Raw genomic sequence first — 18,043 nt, 5'->3', positions numbered from 1 at the left:
GCTTCGACAGCTGGTCTGATCGCATAAGGCACTGGTCTGGCCTTCAGAAACTTTGGGCTTGCATTTTCCTCTATTTTAATCGTTGCTGTTATGACTTTTAGTGTTCCGAGTCTCTCCTGGAACACTTCTTTTGCGTCAGTTAGCATTTTTGACAATCGTCCAGGTGTGACGTCGTCATCCTTTTTGGCCTCAACCTTCAGTGCCTGTATGGAATGCCAATCTAATTGTATCTTCCGGATCCATTCACGTCCTAGCAGTGGTGGTCCTCCATCTGGCAATACATATATATCCATTTTAAATATTTCCTGGTCTTTATATATCACTTTCACCCTTATTTTTCCTTTGGGGTAGACTTTTTTGCCCCGTGTACGTCTTCAAGACAATCTCTGTAGCTTTCAAGGGTATATGTGAAAATAGCCGCTTAGAGACCCTTTGGTTTATGACTGTTAGGGCTGATCCTGTGTCCAATTCCATTTTCACTTGGACTCCGTCTATCTTGAGTGTAACCCAGATAGTCTGGTGATCCTCCATTTTGGTTACCTTATGTAGTTTCAGACAACCCAGCTCCTTGCTTCCGGAGTCTGTGTCACTTTTCTGTTCATCTGAACTACTGTCCATCACCTGGTGTACCTTTTTGTACTTCTCCTGTGGAGATTTCTTACTGTTGGTTTTCTTCCCAGACCTGCAGACTCTTGCTATGTGTCCTGCTTTTCCGCACTGTCTGCACACTTGGTCCTTGAATCAACAATCCTTCTGGTCATGTGTTGTTCTGCTGCAGCGATAGCACTTCCCTGTTCCATAGGACATTTCATTGGTGCCATATTCTTGCGGTCTCCGTTGTATCTCTGCAGCGCCCCTTGCGGCTGCTTCGTGTGATACTGCCATACTGAAAGCCTTGTCCAGCGTAAGATCCTTTTCTGATAGAAGCCGTTTCTGGGTTCCTTCACTTTGCAGCCCACACACAAACTTGTCCCTTAACGTATCTGCTAGTCACACTCCAAACTGGCAGTGTTTCGATAGCTTGCGCAGTTCCGTTAGGTACTCAGCATTGCTTTCGTCTTTGTGTTGGTTCCTTTTATGGAACTTAAATTGTTCTGCTATCAGCAGTGGTGTGGGGTTTAAGTGGTCCTGTAGGATTTCTACTATGCTTTCAAAGTTCTTGTTCACCGGCTTCTCTGGGGTTATTAGGTTTCGCAGTAACCCATAAGTTTTTGCACCCATGGAATTTAACAAAACCAGTGCTTTCCTAGCTTCTGGCACTTCATTCGCCCTGCAGTACACCTCAATACGTTTCACATATGTCGCCCAATCTTCGACTTCATTGTCGAACGTAGAGATACTGCCACTCTTCGGCATCCCTGGGTGTGATTTAACTGTCAAAAATGGCATCTCCCGTGCTTCCCCTTCTTCTCCGCTGGCACAAAATGGCGTCTCCCGCGCTTTCCTTCCTTCCCGCGCTCACCCTTCTTCTCCGCTGCGGCTTCTAATAATGGCGTCTCCCGCGCTCTTCCTTCTTCTCCGCGGCTCAAAGGCGTCTCCCGTGCTCTCCCTTCTTCTCCCCGCAGACACTGTTCAGCCCTTGAGCCCTGGCTATGCTCTGCGCGTTTTTTTATTTTTATTTTTTCCGTTTCCGCCGCTCGGTCCTGAACCCGGCTGTTGCTTTACCCTCTCTCTCTCCGTTTTGTTTTTTTTGTTTTTGTTTTTCTCTCGACGCCGCTCGGTTTTCAAACCCCGGCTGCACCCTGTGCGCCTCACCCTCTGTCTTACCCCGTCGACGCTGCTCGGCTTTGTCTCCGCCGTCGGTCGGCTCCAGCCACCGCTGTCCGGGAAGGGTCTGCGCTGTACCTGTCGTCAGTCTCTTGCTGATCGTCGTGGCTGCGGAACCAAGCCCGGCTCTCCACAGCCTCCCCTGCGATGTTCACTCTCTGCCGGATGACTGGGTGGTTGCTCATGGTCGACGCCCGTGTTTCTGGCCTCGACTTTCTTCCACCGCCCTCCCAGAGCGAATCCTCGAAGGGAAATGCAGAGTTGCAGGTAGATTCGAATCGACACTCGTCGCCACTGTTAGATCTGTGATTCTGAGAGTATGATGTTTTTCAATAACCACACGGATGCTGTAACTTAACAATCAATAGGCATTTACTGGAGGAGGGTAGTCTCAAGGCTGGGGGTACAGAGGCATGCGCAAGGCTTATATACAGGTGTGGTCACTGCTGGTACTACAGTATACAGGAGCTGTAAAAGTAGTTCTGTCTTAAAGGTACATACACTACAGCCTCATGATGCCCAAGGGTAGTGGTGTAGCACATGGTCTACTCTCGGGACCAAGGGCATTGTGTAGGAAGTAGTCTGGAAGAAGCAGAGAGCGAGCTTCTTCCACACGGTCCACTTTTTTGGAACCACACTTCTGGATCAGTTGCCTACCAGAAATAAGCTTCTTCAAATAGAGCTACACAACTTACTGAGACTCCAAGGTCTTTAATGCAGCCAGGTTATGTTGGTCTTTAGCCAGTCCAGAGACAGGTTATGTGGGTCTTTAGCCAGTCCAGAGATTGATTATGTGGGTCTTTAGCCAGTCCAGAGATTGGTTATGTGGGTCTTTAGCCGGTCCAGAGATTGGTTATGTGGGTCTTTAGCTGCTCCGGAGACAGTTTATGTGGGTCTTTAGCCGGTCCAGGGATTGGTTATGTTGGTCTTTAGCTGGTCCAGATATTGGTTATGAGGGTCTTTAGCCAGTCCAGAGACAGGTTATGTGGTCTTTAGCCGGTCCACAGATTAGTTATGTGGGTCTTTAGCCGGTCCAGAGATAGATTATGTGGGTCTTTAGCTGGTCTGGAGACAGGTTATGTGGGTCTTTAGCCAGTCCAGAGACAGGTTATGTGGGTCTTTAGCCGGTCCGGAGATTGGTTATGTGGGTCTTTAGCCGGTCCAGAGATTGGTTATGTGGGTCTTTAGCCGGTCCAGAGATTGGTTATGTGGGTCTTTAGCCAGTCCAGAGACAGGTTATGTGGGTCTTTAGCCAGTCCAGAGATTGGTTATGTGGGTCTTTAGCCGGTCCAGAGACAGGTTATGTTGGTCTTTAGCCGGTCCAGAGACAGGTTGTGTTGGTCTTTAGCCGGTCCGGAGACAGGTTATGTTGGTCTTTAGCTGGTCCAGAGACAGGTTGTGTTGGTCTTTAGCTGGTCCGGAGACAGGTTGTGTTGGTCTTTAGCCGGTCCAGAGACAGGTTGTGTTGGTCTTTAGCCGGTCCAGAGACAGGTTATGTTGGTCTTTAGCCGGTCCGGAGACAGGTTATGTTGGTCTTTAGCTGGTCCGGAGATCTCTATGGTGATCTGTTCTTGTTTTGTAGCAACCATGAGGTGTAACGCAGCAGCTCTTTTCATGCTTCACTATGTCTGGAGCCGCTATGTCCCTTTTATACAAAACTTTGGTTTATTATATGTATGTTTACTACAGTTCTTGAGCTTTGACCTTTAAATTGGGGAAATACGTTTGCCAAACAGTTTTCTCATCAGAGAGTTCTATAAAATCAGTAAGGCTATAACTCACACCAAAGATAATTTATGACCATCCATGTTGAGGAATAAGCTGTGTACTAAGGCTGCATTCATAAGGTAGGTTAGGTTTTTCTCTTTGTTTGTCCTAGATGCAGTGAAGAGGTTATGGAGTTGAAGACCTATCAAATCAGGTCTCTGCCATCATTACACTGTACCAGGGGCGCCCAGAAGAGGCAGTAGGCGCAGGTCCATGGTAAAGATGCTCATAAGTTGGGAGGGGGCATTGCCAGCTCTCCCGCCTATATTCCTTCTCAGCATGTCCTTGGGTGCCTAAACCAAGGGGCGCCCAAAAAAGGTTGGCGGTGGGGCTTCTTCTGTGACCCTTTGCGGACTCCAGGATCCTGGGAACACCACAGAGATTAAAGGAGAAAGAGGTAAGTAAATAAATCTCCCCCCACCCCAACCCCGCCTTTCAAACATGATCTTTGGACCTTGAAGGCCTTGTGGTTGCTGTAGGTCCCAATGCTGGTGTTACACTTGTATTGTGAATTCACCATTAAATAACAACCATCTTACAAACACCTGGGTGTTTTTAAGCACTTGGTAAGAGTAAATTAGGATGGCATGGTGTTGGGAAGTGTGCAATCAGATGGATTGGGGTGCAAGTACCAACACAGAGAATAATCCTTTCTGATTCCACGATCGTGGTGCATTTTAGGAGATGTTTTGATGCGCACACTGTCAATTCCTCTGAGGAATCCAGCTGTGGCATCAGAAATCTCCCTGGCTTTTAAGTTACTGATGCGTGGTATCTTGAGGTGGCCATAGATGGAGACGGACACAGGTTAACTCCGTAACATGGTTTAATCAACACTTGCACATAAAAGCTTCTGCCATGAGGCAGCAAAAACAAAGAGTACAACAAGTACAGACCAGACTTAACTCAGGAGACCAATTGCCACAGCACCACTTGGTGGATCAGGTTACTCATAACCTCCCAGGTTACTACACTCGTCCCCCCTTAGGATTGCCGTATGCAATTCTTAAACAATAACCCTTACTAGGTACTACGTTTTAATTAACCAGTATGCTCTAACCATGGTTAACCCCTGACTAATTTAACAGGTTTGTATAAGTCTTTCTGGTTGCTTGCAAATCCTTTGTGACCGTCTTAATTCCACTTGTGGTGGATTCTCAGATTCACTCGCACTTGAGATTGGAGTAGTCTCTGATGTTGGTTTTACTCTGTCCCGCTGTGGCCTGGCAGTACCAGTGTCCACTGGCACCTTATAAGCAGTGCTGGGTCCTGGAACAGCCTCCTCTACTGCCCTTTGTTCAATCTGAGGCAGTTCCCCCTGCTGCCGGCTGAAAAGCTGATCCACATGCCGACAAACCCCTCGACCATCCCCTAGTAACACGGAGTACGACACATGTCCTGTAATGTCCTGGATTAGTCCTGGTATCCATTTAGGTCCATAGCCGAAGTTCCGGGTGTACACAGAGTCCCCTATGGCGAAATGGCGAGCTTTAGTATGTTTGTCATGGTATGCTTTTTGGTTTGTTTCTTTTGTCTCAACCTTGCTTTTGAGATCTGGGTGTATCAGGTCTAACGTGCACCGTAACTTTCTCCCCATCATCAACTCAGCCGGAGAAAGCCCCGTGGTAGCTTGGGGTGTTATACGATAACTAAACAAGGCTCGATTGAGCTTGGTCTCCAGGGTGTCACCTGAGCTCTTCCTCATGAGCTCCTTAAAAGTCTGCATGGCTCGCTCGGCTAACCCATTTGAGGCTGGGTGATATGGAGCCGAGGTGACATGTGTGATTCCATTCCTTACCATGAATTCTTTGCTCCCTTCACTAACAAAACACTGTGCATTGTCGGATACAATCATTTCTGGAATACCATGCGTGCTGAAGCTGTTCCTGAGACAATCCAGTGTGGCATCAGTCGTTGCAGAGCTCACTGGATAAACGTCGATCCACTTTGAGTGAGCGTCTACCAGCACCAAAAACATTTTGCCCATAAAAGGTCCCACATAGTCTATGTGAATTCTCCTCCAGGATTTGCTGGGCCACTCCCAGGGATGGAGTGGTGCCCCGGCAGGTGCTTTCCTCTGTTCCTGACATATAGTGCATGACTTTACCTTTGACTCAATTTCAGCATCCAAGTTAGGCCACCACAGGTAGCTCCTAGCCAGTCCTTTCATTCTAGTCATTCCTGGGTGCGATTGATGCAACTGTTCCATCAAAGTAGAGCGTCCCCGCTCTGGGACTATGATGCGTGCTCCCCATAGCACACATCCATCTTGGACACTGAGCTTGTGCTGTCTCTGTCTGTACGGCGCGAACTCCAGTCCCTCACGGTGATCTGGCCAGCCTTTCAACACATACTCACGGACCCTTGACAGAACGGGGTCCTTGGCTGTCCAGCCCTGGATTTGCGCTGAAGTCATCAGGGGACTGATCTCCTGATCCAGCATCAGGACGTGCTCCTCAGGGGAAGTACTGCGAGGAGATTTTGAGAGGGGCAGGCGGCTGAGAGCATCAGCGTTCCCGTTTTCCTTGCCGGCTCTGTACGTGATCACATATTCATAGGCTCTTAGTATTACTGCCCATCTCATTATTCTCTGTGATGCCATTTGAGGCACCGCTTTCATCTCATTCAGTAAGCTAATAAGAGGCTTGTGGTCAGTACTGATTACAAACTTCCTCCCATATATGTACTTATGGAATTTCTTTACTCCAAATATAATGGCTAACCCCTCTTTATCAAGCTGTGAATAGTTCTTTTCCGCAGCTGTGAGCGTGCGTGAAACAAACCCGATGGGCCTTTCCGCACCATCTGGCATGCGGTGGGCCAACACTGCCCCCACTCCATAGGGTGATGCGTCGCAGGACATTATCAGCTCCTTCTTCTCGTCGTAATGCACTAACACCCTGCTGGACTGAAGTAGCTCCTTTGACTGCTGAAACGCTTTCGCTTGCACTGGCCCCCAACGCCATGGCTCCTCCTTTCTCAGCAGTTTGTGCAGGGGTGCCAGCAGCATCGATAAGTTTGGAAGAAACCGTTTATAATAATTCAGGAGCCCTAGATAGGCTTTCAGTTCAGTCACTGAGGTGGGTGCAGGTGCATCCTGCACTGCCCACACTTTCCCTGGTACTGGATGGAGGCCTGTGGCATCCACCCGATGTCCCAGGAATGTAACTTCCTTCTCCATGAAACTACACTTACTCCATTTCAGGCGTAGCCCTGCCTCTTCCAGCTGCTGTAGCACTTTGTCCAGTGTTTTTACATGATCCTGATCATCACTTCCTGTTAGCAGAATATCATCTAAGTACACGGCCACCTTTGGAATGCCCTGCAGAATGCCCTCCATAGTCCGTTGGAATATTACTGGGCTAGAACTGACACCAAATGGTAACCTGGCATACGTGAACAGCCCCTTGTGCGTGTTCACCGTGACAAACTTATTTGATTCTTCATCTAGCAATATCTGCTGATACGCATGACTCATGTCCAGTTTGCTGAATCTTTCTTCCCCAGCGAGTGATGTTAACATGTCCTCTATTCTCGGAATGGGGTACTGTTCCAGTGATGATACTCTGTTCACTGTTAACTTATAGTCACCACATACCCTTACGTTACCGTCGGGCTTCAATACCGGGACTATTGGTGCCGCCCAGTCTGAAAATTTCACTGGTTCTATTACTTTGTCCTTTAGCAGGCGATCTAGTTCCGCCTCAACCTTGGTTTTCATTGCAAAAGGTACCGACCTTGGTTTAAAGAAAAGAGGCGTGGCATCCCTTTAAGGTGCCCAGTTCATCCTTGAACACTAACTCATGCTTCATCAGTACTTCTTGCAGTGCCTCTGTACTGTCCTCCATTTTATTCATTGCCTGCCAGTCCACACTCAACTCACTGATCCACCCTCGCCCTAACAGGTTTGGCCCTGACCCTGCTACCATTACCACCGTAAGCTCTTTGGTGACTCCTTTATGTTCCACTTGTACTTCGGCCGCCCCCAAAATGTCCACCTTCTGTCCTGTGTAGGTTTTGAGACTAATGGGGCCTGTACCTAGCTCTGGTACTTTTGCTTCCCCCCATAGCTTGGCGTACTCAGACTGCGACATTATGGTTACACTACATTCGGTGTCAATCTCAAACTTTACTTGACCTCCATTCACTATCAAATACTGAGTGGGAGGGGGTACGTTGGGCCTTGAAGTGTCTATACTGTATATAGTGAAAACCTCCTCACTAGACTCACTAGACTTTTCCTCCTCTTGTATGTAATTTGCCCGCTTTGTGTACTTCTCCCTCCCCCCTTTAGCATGCTTTGCCCCTTTAGCACTGCTTCCCTCACTCACTGCCCTTTTGCAGACTTTCTTTAAGTGCCCTATTTTTCCACAATTGTGGCACTTTGCCTTTGCAAACCTGCAGTCCTTTGCATAATGGCTCATCCCGCCACATCGGTAACAATCCCCAACCCCGACTGGTGGACTTTTTGCGCCAGCTTCCATCTTGAAAACAGCTCCTCCCACTGGTTTACTCCATTTCTCCTTGCTTATACTGTTTAAGTCCTTAATGTCCTTGTTAGCCGTCTCCATGGCTTGTGCTTTTTTAAATGCCGTCTCAAACATTAATCCTTCTTCTGACAGCAACCTTTGCTGTATACTGTCGTCGTTAACTCCGCATACTAGTCTGTCCCTTAACATGACTGTGAGCGTATTTCCAAAATTACAGTCCTGTGCGAGCTTCCGAAGCTCCTCCACATACTCAGTAACGCTTTCTTCCGGCCTCCTAATCCTCGAATTGAATTTCCATCTCTGTACTATTTCACTAGGTTTCGGATTGAAATGATTCTTTAGTAGACTCACCAACTCGTCAAAAGATTTTTCTCCTGGCCGCTCCGGGCTCAGCAGATTCCTCATCTGTGTATAGGTTTGCGCTCCCACACAACTCAGTAAAATGGCCCTTTTTCTTTTCAGCACTGTCCACCTCGTTTGCCATAAAGAAATGGCTCAGTATTTCACAATACTCCTCCCAAGACTGCGACTTGCTGTCAAAAGGTGCCACGGAGCCTACCGTTCCTGCCATCCTTGGAGTCCGGTCACTTCAGCCAAAAAATCAAACTCCGTTTCGACTCCCGCGGCCTAGCCTCGTGCTTTTCCGACTAGTTTGCTAACCCACCCGAGCACCTCTTCTGAATACTCCATAACTATTTCTGATCCACCAAAACTTTTCCGTCCTTTATTCTCGTTGCCATATGTGGTATCTTGAGGTGGCCATAGATGGAGACGGACACAGGTTAACTCCGTAACATGGTTTAATCAACACTTGCACATAAAAGCTTCTGCCATGAGGCCGCAAAAACAAAGAGTACAACAAGTACAGACCAGACTTAACTCAGGAGACCAATTGCCACAGCACCACCTGGTGGATCAGGTTACTCATAAACTCCCAGGTTACTACATGATGCATCATGTTAAAAACAGTTATACTGATAAGCCGACCCTTATCAATACAACCTGACCTATAGGTTTAAGTATAGCAGATACTGCACGCGGACTGAAAGATAGAAGTGGCATGAAAAATGACAGCAGCTGTCACCTTCACTGCTTTTGCCAATTGCTGATGCAGGCCTTTCCTTCCCCCACTCAAAAAGACATCGGCCTAGAAATTCGGGTCGGGGGCTTCCCGTGGGTGTAAGCCTCTGATCTACATTTACCTTGCGCGCCGGCCGTTGAGCTCTGGGCCCCCGTGGAATTCCGATCCGGGGCTTGCGTATCCCAGGGGCGCAGTTAGTTTGATGTGTCCCCTGGGATCACGTGGGCCATGGGGAGCTAATCGGAGCAGGGAATGCTCCATTCATAAGTCTGACAGGAAGTGCTGTCAAGACTTATAAATACTACGGCCCCAAAATAGCACTAAATCTTCAAATACATTTTTTTTTAAATTACATTTTTTAAATAAACTATAAATTATTATTTTATAAATAACTATTTTAAACAATAATTTAAATTTTTGAAAAAAATAATTTTATTTTCTAACGGGGCTAAAAATAAACTTACTTTGCTTTAAAGTATTTAAAAATAATAAACCTGTGGAAAAAATGTTTTAGTTTTAATTAATTCACCACTTACCTTGTAAAAAGCAGGCCTTACACCTGCTTTATAGATTTGAACTTCTGCAGGCTTACCCTCGCGGGAAAACCTGTAAAAAAAAACGAAGTTCGATGCGCACACGCTGCCTCTCCCGCGCACGCGTTCGACCTCTGAACCCCTTCGTTCAGAGGAACGGAAGTGCCGGTTCCCCGCGCATGCGCAGTGCATGCAGGAAACCGGCACTTCCATTGGGCCTACGGGTGAGTACCCCGTGCGTACTCACCCGTGGAGACCCAAATTTCTGCCCCAATATTGCAAAGAAAAATGCAATATTTTACAAGTTTATATGTTGCAGATGTAAAGTTAAAGATTGACTTAAAGATTCTTATAAATCACACAATCAGGTACCTAGTATTATTTAATAAACCTTTGAAATTGAATATATTCCTTTTTGTCAGTGTCTGCTTCTTTACTGCATGGCCATAAAGTGGGATCTATGTCGTAGTATTGATCTACTGAGTAAGTATGTTGGGCCTTTCATGATATTCTTGTGTACCCGGTACTGCTGACTCCCCACCCTGTACCTTTGTGGTTTTCTCAATTCCCTAAGTCAGACATGCTTTTAATTGTCAACTGTATTCCACTTTCAGATCAGGAGAGTCATTCCTCAAATCCTGTCAAAAATGTTTAGCTTTGGCCAATATGTCTGTATCATGATCTCTTCAGGTTATTATGCCAATTATCAGGTGTATCCAGCATTGGGTACAAGTATGCTGGATTTCTCTACCATCATCAGCAGCCTCTTGGCCGTGCTTATGTCAGGTGTAGTTGTGTCGAGGTCCATCAAGTTGGAACAGTTCATTCAGAGTGTGTAGTACAATGAGTTTGCTGCCCGTCACTGTTGTCAGTGAACTTGTTATTTCTGTCTGAAAGGGTTGTATTGACTGAAGAGTGGTACATTGGATGTGTCAGAGAACTGGAGCTTTCATCCTGCATCAGATCAGGAAAAGCTTTTGCAGTTTTTTCGATGGGATTTTAAGTAGGCAGGATGTGAATTAAAAATTGGTTTCAGGTACCTGGGGAAAAAAACAACTTTCTTTGCCTGGTACTTGGGATGATCGCCAATCAACTAAACTGACCTGTTTCACCTATAATTTGTTGACTGGCTTTCTCTGTTGATGACTGTATCTATGCAGAAACTAATGAAGTCAAATTTGTTGGTTGGGCTATTATTTTTCTTGAAATGTTAATGTATGCAAGGTTACGGGCTGGAGGAAGTGGATGAATTCATCACCGGTAATAGCCGATGCATCAGGCGCTCTTTGGAGAGGAAGATAGCTAACCTTCTCAAGACTAACATGAAAGGCTCCTTTTGGCATAAAGGTACAGTCGTAGATATTTATTTCAAGGTTCGGTGTTTTCTATTCAGATTGGTCCAGTCTCTGGAATTGACTCTTGGGCCGGAATTTTTACCGTGGAGTCGGGTCGGGTGCGTGCGGGCCGTGTAACGAGTCGGGAACGTGATGGTCTGCTCAGCGCATTCTACAGGGCGACTTTAACTTAATGGCCCCACTTAAAGTGGTCATGTGCATTTCCCAGCCTAATTAAATGGAGCGGGTCTGATGACATCATCAATGACTCGTTTCCAGCGCCAATATTTAAAGCCTTGCACTCAACTCATTTGAAGGTTGCTAGAGGAAGGTGGAACCTGAAATCCAAAGGGCTGAGTGTTGTTCTAAAGCAGCAATGATGGATAGTCAAAGACAGAGGGCTGCACCACGGTTTTCTGACGCATCCCTGCATACTCTGGTGGAGGCAGTCAGGGCATGCAGGGAGGTCCTCTTCCCTGATGATAGGCAAAGCAGACCTCCAAACGACACCAAAAGAGCTTGGCTGAATATAGCTGAGGAGGTCAGCAGCAGGGATGTATGTGGTGAGGAGGTCCTGGATCCAGTGCAGGAAAAGATTCAATGATCTCATGAGGTCAGGAAAGGTGAGTCCTGAAGTACCTGTCACCACAACCCCATCACTCTGCCTTCCCAAGCCTACTTCTGCACATCATTCCTCACACCAACATACCTTGCACGTCCACCCATCCCTCTCTCTCTATGTATATACTCACATCCCCATCTGACTAACCACCTCTGACACGCAAAATCATCCGAATGCAATCATAGCAAGTAATACAACAGCAGGAGGCCATTTGGCAATGTCATCCCATTCCCTCGTAGTCACCCTCTACAGATGTAGCCCATCCATTCCTTACACTCATTCCATCACTTTCACTCAAACTTCTCTTCTTTCCATCCTCAGAGGAGAAGAGAGCCCAGAATATGCGGGAGAGGCAGAGAACCGGAGGTGGTCCTCCAGTCTTCACCCAACTAACACCAGCAGAGGAGGGGACTCTGGAGATCTCAGGAGTTGCAGAGGTACTGGCGGAGGAGTCCATCTCAAATATGAGCACCACCATGTCGCAGGCAATGGCGACGATGTGCTGTTCCATGGAAAGGATGGCCACCTGCATGGAGCAGCAAATGTGCCAGTCACATGACAACATGCTAGCTATTGATAACAGATGGCAGACACTCATTGACCTCCTCTCTACGAGGGATATAAACGTAGACTTTGGCCTTCATCACCCCACTGCTGTGCAGCAAGGTGCTCTCCAGCTCCTTGCTAGCAGGGAAGTGCGGGTGGCCCATGAGAGGGATGATGGTGAGAGAGGAATGGAAGTGGGGGCTCTTCTCAAAGCGCTCCCACTTTGATTCCATTGCCTTCCCCTCAGTCAGAGCCCCAGATGGCCGAGTCTGCCTCTGCACAGTCGCAGGAGGTGCAGACTTTGGCGGGGTCCTCACAGGCTCCAAAACCCAGAGGACGTCCACCAAAAGTGTCTGACAAGTCGCAGCAGGGAAGTGAGCAGCCTGCAACTGCCTCTGCTGAAGCCATAGGGGTTCCACCTTGTAGAAGTACTCGGAATAGAAAAATGACATCTTCAGCATGCCTATTGCTTGCTCTATGACATACATGGCGGACATGTGGCTGTCATTATAGTGCTCCTCGGCCTCATTGCTTGGCCTCCTCAATGGTGTCATCAATCACGTCTTCAGTGGATAGCCCTTGTCTCCAAGCAGCCAGCCAATAAGTGTGTTTGGAGGTGTGAAGAGCTGAGAAAGGGTGGACTGGTGCAGCATGCAAGAGTGATGACAGCTGCCAGGGAATCTGGCGCACACGTGAACATATTTTTATTTTATTCATTCATGGGATGTAGCCTCCGCTAGCAAGGCCGGCATTTATTGCCCATCCCTAGTTGCCCTCAAGAAGGTGGTGGTGAGCCGCCTTCTTGAATCGCTGCAGTCCCTGTGGTGAAGGAACTCCCACAATGCTGTTAGGTAGGGAGTTCCAGCATTTTGACCCCAGCGACGATGAAGGAACGGCAATATACTTCCAAGTCAGAATAGTGTGTGACTTGGAGGGGAGCTTGGAGGTGATGGTGTTCCCATGAGCCTGCTGCCCTTGTCCTTCTACGTGGTAGAGGTCGCAGGTTTGGGAGGTGATGCCAAAGAAGCCTCGACGAGTTGTTGCAGTGCACCTTGTAGATGGTATACACTGCAGCCATGGTATGCCGGTGGAGGAGGGAGTGAATGTTTAAGATGGTAGATGTTGTGCCAATTAAGTGGGCTGCATTGTTCTGAATGGTGTCGAGCTTCTTCAGTGTTGTTGGAGCTGCATTCATCCAGGCAAGTGGAGAGTATTCTGAAGTATTTCTTTAAAAATAAAACAAAAAAGGTGACTCAACCGTGGCTAACAAGGGAAATTAGGGATAGCATAAGATCCAAGGAGAGGACATATAAATTAGCCAGAAAAAGCAGTAAACCTGAGGATTGGGAGCAGTTTAGAATTCAACAAAGGAGGACAAAGGGATTAATTAAGAAAGGGAAAATAGAATATGAGAGTAAGCTTGCAGCGAACATAAAAACTGACTGTAAAAGCTTTTATAGATATGTGAAGAGAAAAAGATTGGTGAAGTCAAGCATAGGTCCCTTGCAGTCTGTGGTAAACCATTGTTGTTAGTATTGTTGTTCACCACTGTTGTTAGTACTGTTGTTCACTGTTAGTACTGTTGTTCACTCTTGCATATTGTTGTACTTGTCTGTGCATGCCTCAGCTGACTCCGCCCCTGGCTCCACCCTCATGGCTGGGTATAAAGGTCGCTGCTCAGCAGCCTCCGGCCCTTTTGGATACCAGGCAACCACAAGAGGCATGCTCTGTTCTTTGGTAATAAAAGCCTGTTTATTACTTTCTCAATCTCCAGTCTTTTGCAGCAATTGATAGTGCATCAATTTTATTACCAAAGTTAAATGTTGGCTGCGGATGCTGATCAACCGATGGCGCAAAACGCTGAGCAGCAGGCGCTGCTGCGAGCCCTCAGACCAACATGCCTGGACCTAGACCCCCAAGAAGCGGGTTCATCGACTAAATTCGCACAATGGCTGCGTTGCTTTGAGGCGTATCTGGAAGCCTCGACCGTGACTCTTGATGAAAATAAACTGAAAATCCTGGCCTCGAAGGTGAGCCACCAAGTCTATACTTTAATCCAAGATGCGACGACCTACGCGGCGGCTATCGATCTACTGAAAGGGCAGTATGCACGCCCAGTTAACACGGTCTATGCCAGGCACCTTTTAAGATCTCGCAGACAACAGCCCGGGGAATCGGTAGAGGCCTTCCTACGGGCACTGCGGGTACTCGGACGCGGCTGCGACTGCAAGGAAGTATCGGCCGCGGCACATGCGGAGGGACTGATACGAGACGCTTTCGTTGCGGGTCTAAGGTCCGACTACTCCCGGCAGAGGCTGCTGGAGAAGGGTGAAATAGACCTGACAAAGGCAGTGTCCCTCGCGCTCTCGCTCGACGCGGCCCACAGAAATATGGACGCTTTCTCCCCTAATCGCCCCGCGCCGTGGACGCCACAATCTTGGGCCATGGGACCGCCACCTCCGACTGCTGCAGTGATGTCGAAGGCACAAAAATGCTATTTTTGTGGCCAAGCTAAACACCCTAGAGCACGCTGCCCCGCGAAGAATGCTACCTGCTCCGGCTGCGGGAAGAAAGGTCACTACGTTAGCACCTGCAAAGGGAAGACCGCTAACGCCAGCAGCGCCGCGTGCGAACCGTGGGCGCAGCCATCTTGCCCGCCATCTTGGGCTCCCCCAGCCGCGTGGGGATCGGGACTGTGGGCGCCGCCATTTTGTCCGCCATCTTGGACGCCTCCGACTTCGGTTACGGGGGACCCGGACTCCACCACCGCCTCATCGGACGACCGCATCGACGCGCTTGAACATACGCTGGCTTCCATGACGCTAGATCAATCTCTCCCACATCAACTGTCCAGATCCATGATGGACATTACGGTAAACGGCCGCGCCACTACCTGCCTTTTTGACAGCGGGAGCACGGAGAGTTTTATACACCCCGACACGGTGCGCAGTTACTCTCTCCCGGTCCTGCCGACGCGTCATCGCATCTCTATGGCTTCCAAAGCCCAGTCAGCGGAAGTCGGTGGCTACTGTATGGTGACTCTTTCAGTGCGGGGTACTGAATACAAAAATTTTAAACTTCTGGTCCTGCCCGATCTCTGCGCTGCCGTCCTACTGGGGTTGGATTTTCAGTGCCACCTTAAGAGTGTCACTTTAGCGTACGGTGGACCCCTCCCCCCTCTCACGGTCTGCAGCCAGCAGTTTTTAAATCGCCCGCCGCGTGCCATTTGCAGCCTCTCCACCCTTAAAGTCTCCCCCCCCTCCTTGTTCGCTAACCTCACCCGCGACTGTAAGCCCATCGCTACCAAAAGTAGGCGTTACAGTGCCGGGGATAGGGGTTTCATTAAATCCGAGGTAGCGAGACTCCTGAAGGAAGGGATTATCGAGAGCAGCAATAGCCCATGGCGAGCACAAGTGGTGGTGGTGAAGACTGGCGGAAAACAGCGCATAGTTATTGACTACAGCCAGACGATCAATCGCTACACCCAGTTGGATGCATACCCACTCCCCCGCATATCTGACATGGTCAATCAGATAGCACAATACCAGGTGTTCTCGACGATTGATCTGAAGTCGGCATATCACCAGCTCTCCATCAGGGCTGAGGACCGCCAGTACACAGCTTTTGAAGCTGACGGTCGGCTCTATCACTTTCTCAGAGTTCCCTTCGGCGTCACCAACGGAGTTTCTGTCTTCCAACGGGAGATGGACCGGATGGTTGACCAGAACGCGCTCCAGGCCACTTTCCCATATCTAGACAACGTCACCATCTGTGGCCACGACCAGCAGGACCACGACGTTAATCTAGGGAAATTCTTCCGGACGGCCCAGCGGCTGAATCTCACATACAACAAAGACAAATGTATGTTTCGTACTAAGCGCCTTGCTATTCTTGGCTGCATAGTGGAGAACGGAGTCATCGGCCCAGACCCCGATAGAATGCGCCCTCTTATGGAGCTCCCCCTCCCCCACTGCCAGAAAGCACTGAAGAGATGCCTGGGGTTTTTCTCTTACTATGCTCAGTGGGTGCCCAACTATGCAGATAAAGCCCGACCCCTCATCAAGTCCGCCTCCTTCCCCCTGACAGCAGAGGCCTGTGCAGCCTTCACTCTCATAAAAAGCGATATTGCGAAGGCCACAATGCACGCTGTGGATGAGTCCCTCCCTTTTCAAGTGGAGAGCGACGCATCCGACTTTGCCCTAGCTGCAACCCTTAACCAGGCGGGGTGTAGTGGCGCTTCTTAGTTTCCAAACAGGCAGGCCACTGAGCTGTGGGGCCTTTAACAACGAGTAGACGCGTGTCGAAATAAAACGTTCCCAAATGTAGCTTTGTCTTTTAAACTGTTTACTATAACACTTAACAAACGGAATTACAAAGCAAACACGTATAAACGAACACGGTCAAAAACTGTACTGCTCCAAACCTCACAGCTTCTGCCTCTTTCACCACGTGCAGTTTAAACTGTAAAATGGCTGCACCCATGTGTGGCTTAGGGACTGTTCCATTGTGGCAAGAATGAAGGGGGTGTCGGACTATACTACTGGAGCAAGAAAATAGGGGGTTTCTTAATACAATAAGTCGGTCAGGTAAATTAACTGTATTATGCCATTTAGCCACTATTTTAAAGTATTTTCTTAAGCTTTTATGGCTCTTACACGGGGAGACCCGTGGCCTTTTTCTCAAGGGCCCTCCAGGGCCCAGAGATTCGACACTCCTCTGTCGAAAAGGAGGCCCAGGCCATTGTGGAAGCCGTGCGACATTGGCGGCATTACCTGGCCGGAAAACGATTTACCCTGCTCACTGACCAGCGTTCAGTAGCTTTTATGTTTCATAATAAGCAGCGGGGCAAAATCAAGAATGACAAGATATTAAGGTGGAGAATCGAACTGTCCACCTACAATTACGATATCTTGTACCGGCCCGGGAAACTCAATGAGCCCCCAGATGCCCTATCACGTGGTACGTGCGCCAACGCGCAGGTTGATAGATTACAGACCCTCCACAATGACCTCTGCCACCCGGGGGTCACCAGGTTCTTCCATTTTATCAAATCCCGTAACCTGCCCTACTCCATCGAGGAGGTCTGGACCATGACCAGGAACTGCCAGATCTGTGCCGAGTGCAAGCCGCATTTTTATAGGCCAGACAGAGCGAGCCTGATTAAAGCCACGCGCCCCTTCGAGCAGCTGAGCATCGATTTTAAAGGGCCCCTCCCCTCCTCTGACCGCAATGTGTACTTCCTCAATTTAATTGATGAGTACTCCCGTTTCCCGTTTGCCATCCCTTGCTCGGACATGACCAGTACCATGGTCATTAAATGTCTGAATGACCTCTTCGCATTGTTCGGTTTCCCTAGCTATATCCATAGCGACAGGGGCTCATCTTTTATGAGCGACGAACTTCGGCAGTACCTGCTCGCGAGAGGCATTGCTACAAGCAGGACCGCCAGCTACAACCCCCGGGGTAACGGCCAGGTGGAAAGGGAGAATGCGACAGTCTGGAAGGCAGTCCTTTTAAACTTAAAATCTAAGGGCCTTCCGACCTCCCGCTGGCAGGAGGTCCACCCTGCGGCGCTCCATTCCATTCGGTCGCTGCTCTGTACACCCACCAATGCCACTCCTCACGAAAGAATGTTCTCCTTCCCCAGGAAGTCCACGTCGGGGATTTCGCTACCAACATGGCTGACTTCTCCAGGTCCCGTCCTACTGCGGAAGCACGTGAGGACCCATAAGGCTGACCCCCTGGTCGAGAGGGTGAGCCTCCTCCACGCCAACCCGCAGTATGCTTACGTGGTGTACCCGGACGGGCGGGAGGACACAGTCTCCATTCGAGACCTCGCACCTGCGGGTGCTCCTGAAACACCCTCTTCGCCACCCACCGCTACTCCTGCCTACCCCCAGGAC

This window comes from Somniosus microcephalus, chromosome 6, assembly GCF_052327205.1.
Source record: "Somniosus microcephalus isolate GS21.2 chromosome 6, FLI_Smic_1.0, whole genome shotgun sequence".
Classification (NCBI taxonomy): Eukaryota; Metazoa; Chordata; class Chondrichthyes; order Squaliformes; family Somniosidae; genus Somniosus; species Somniosus microcephalus.
This window is presented reverse-complemented; position numbering follows the sequence as displayed.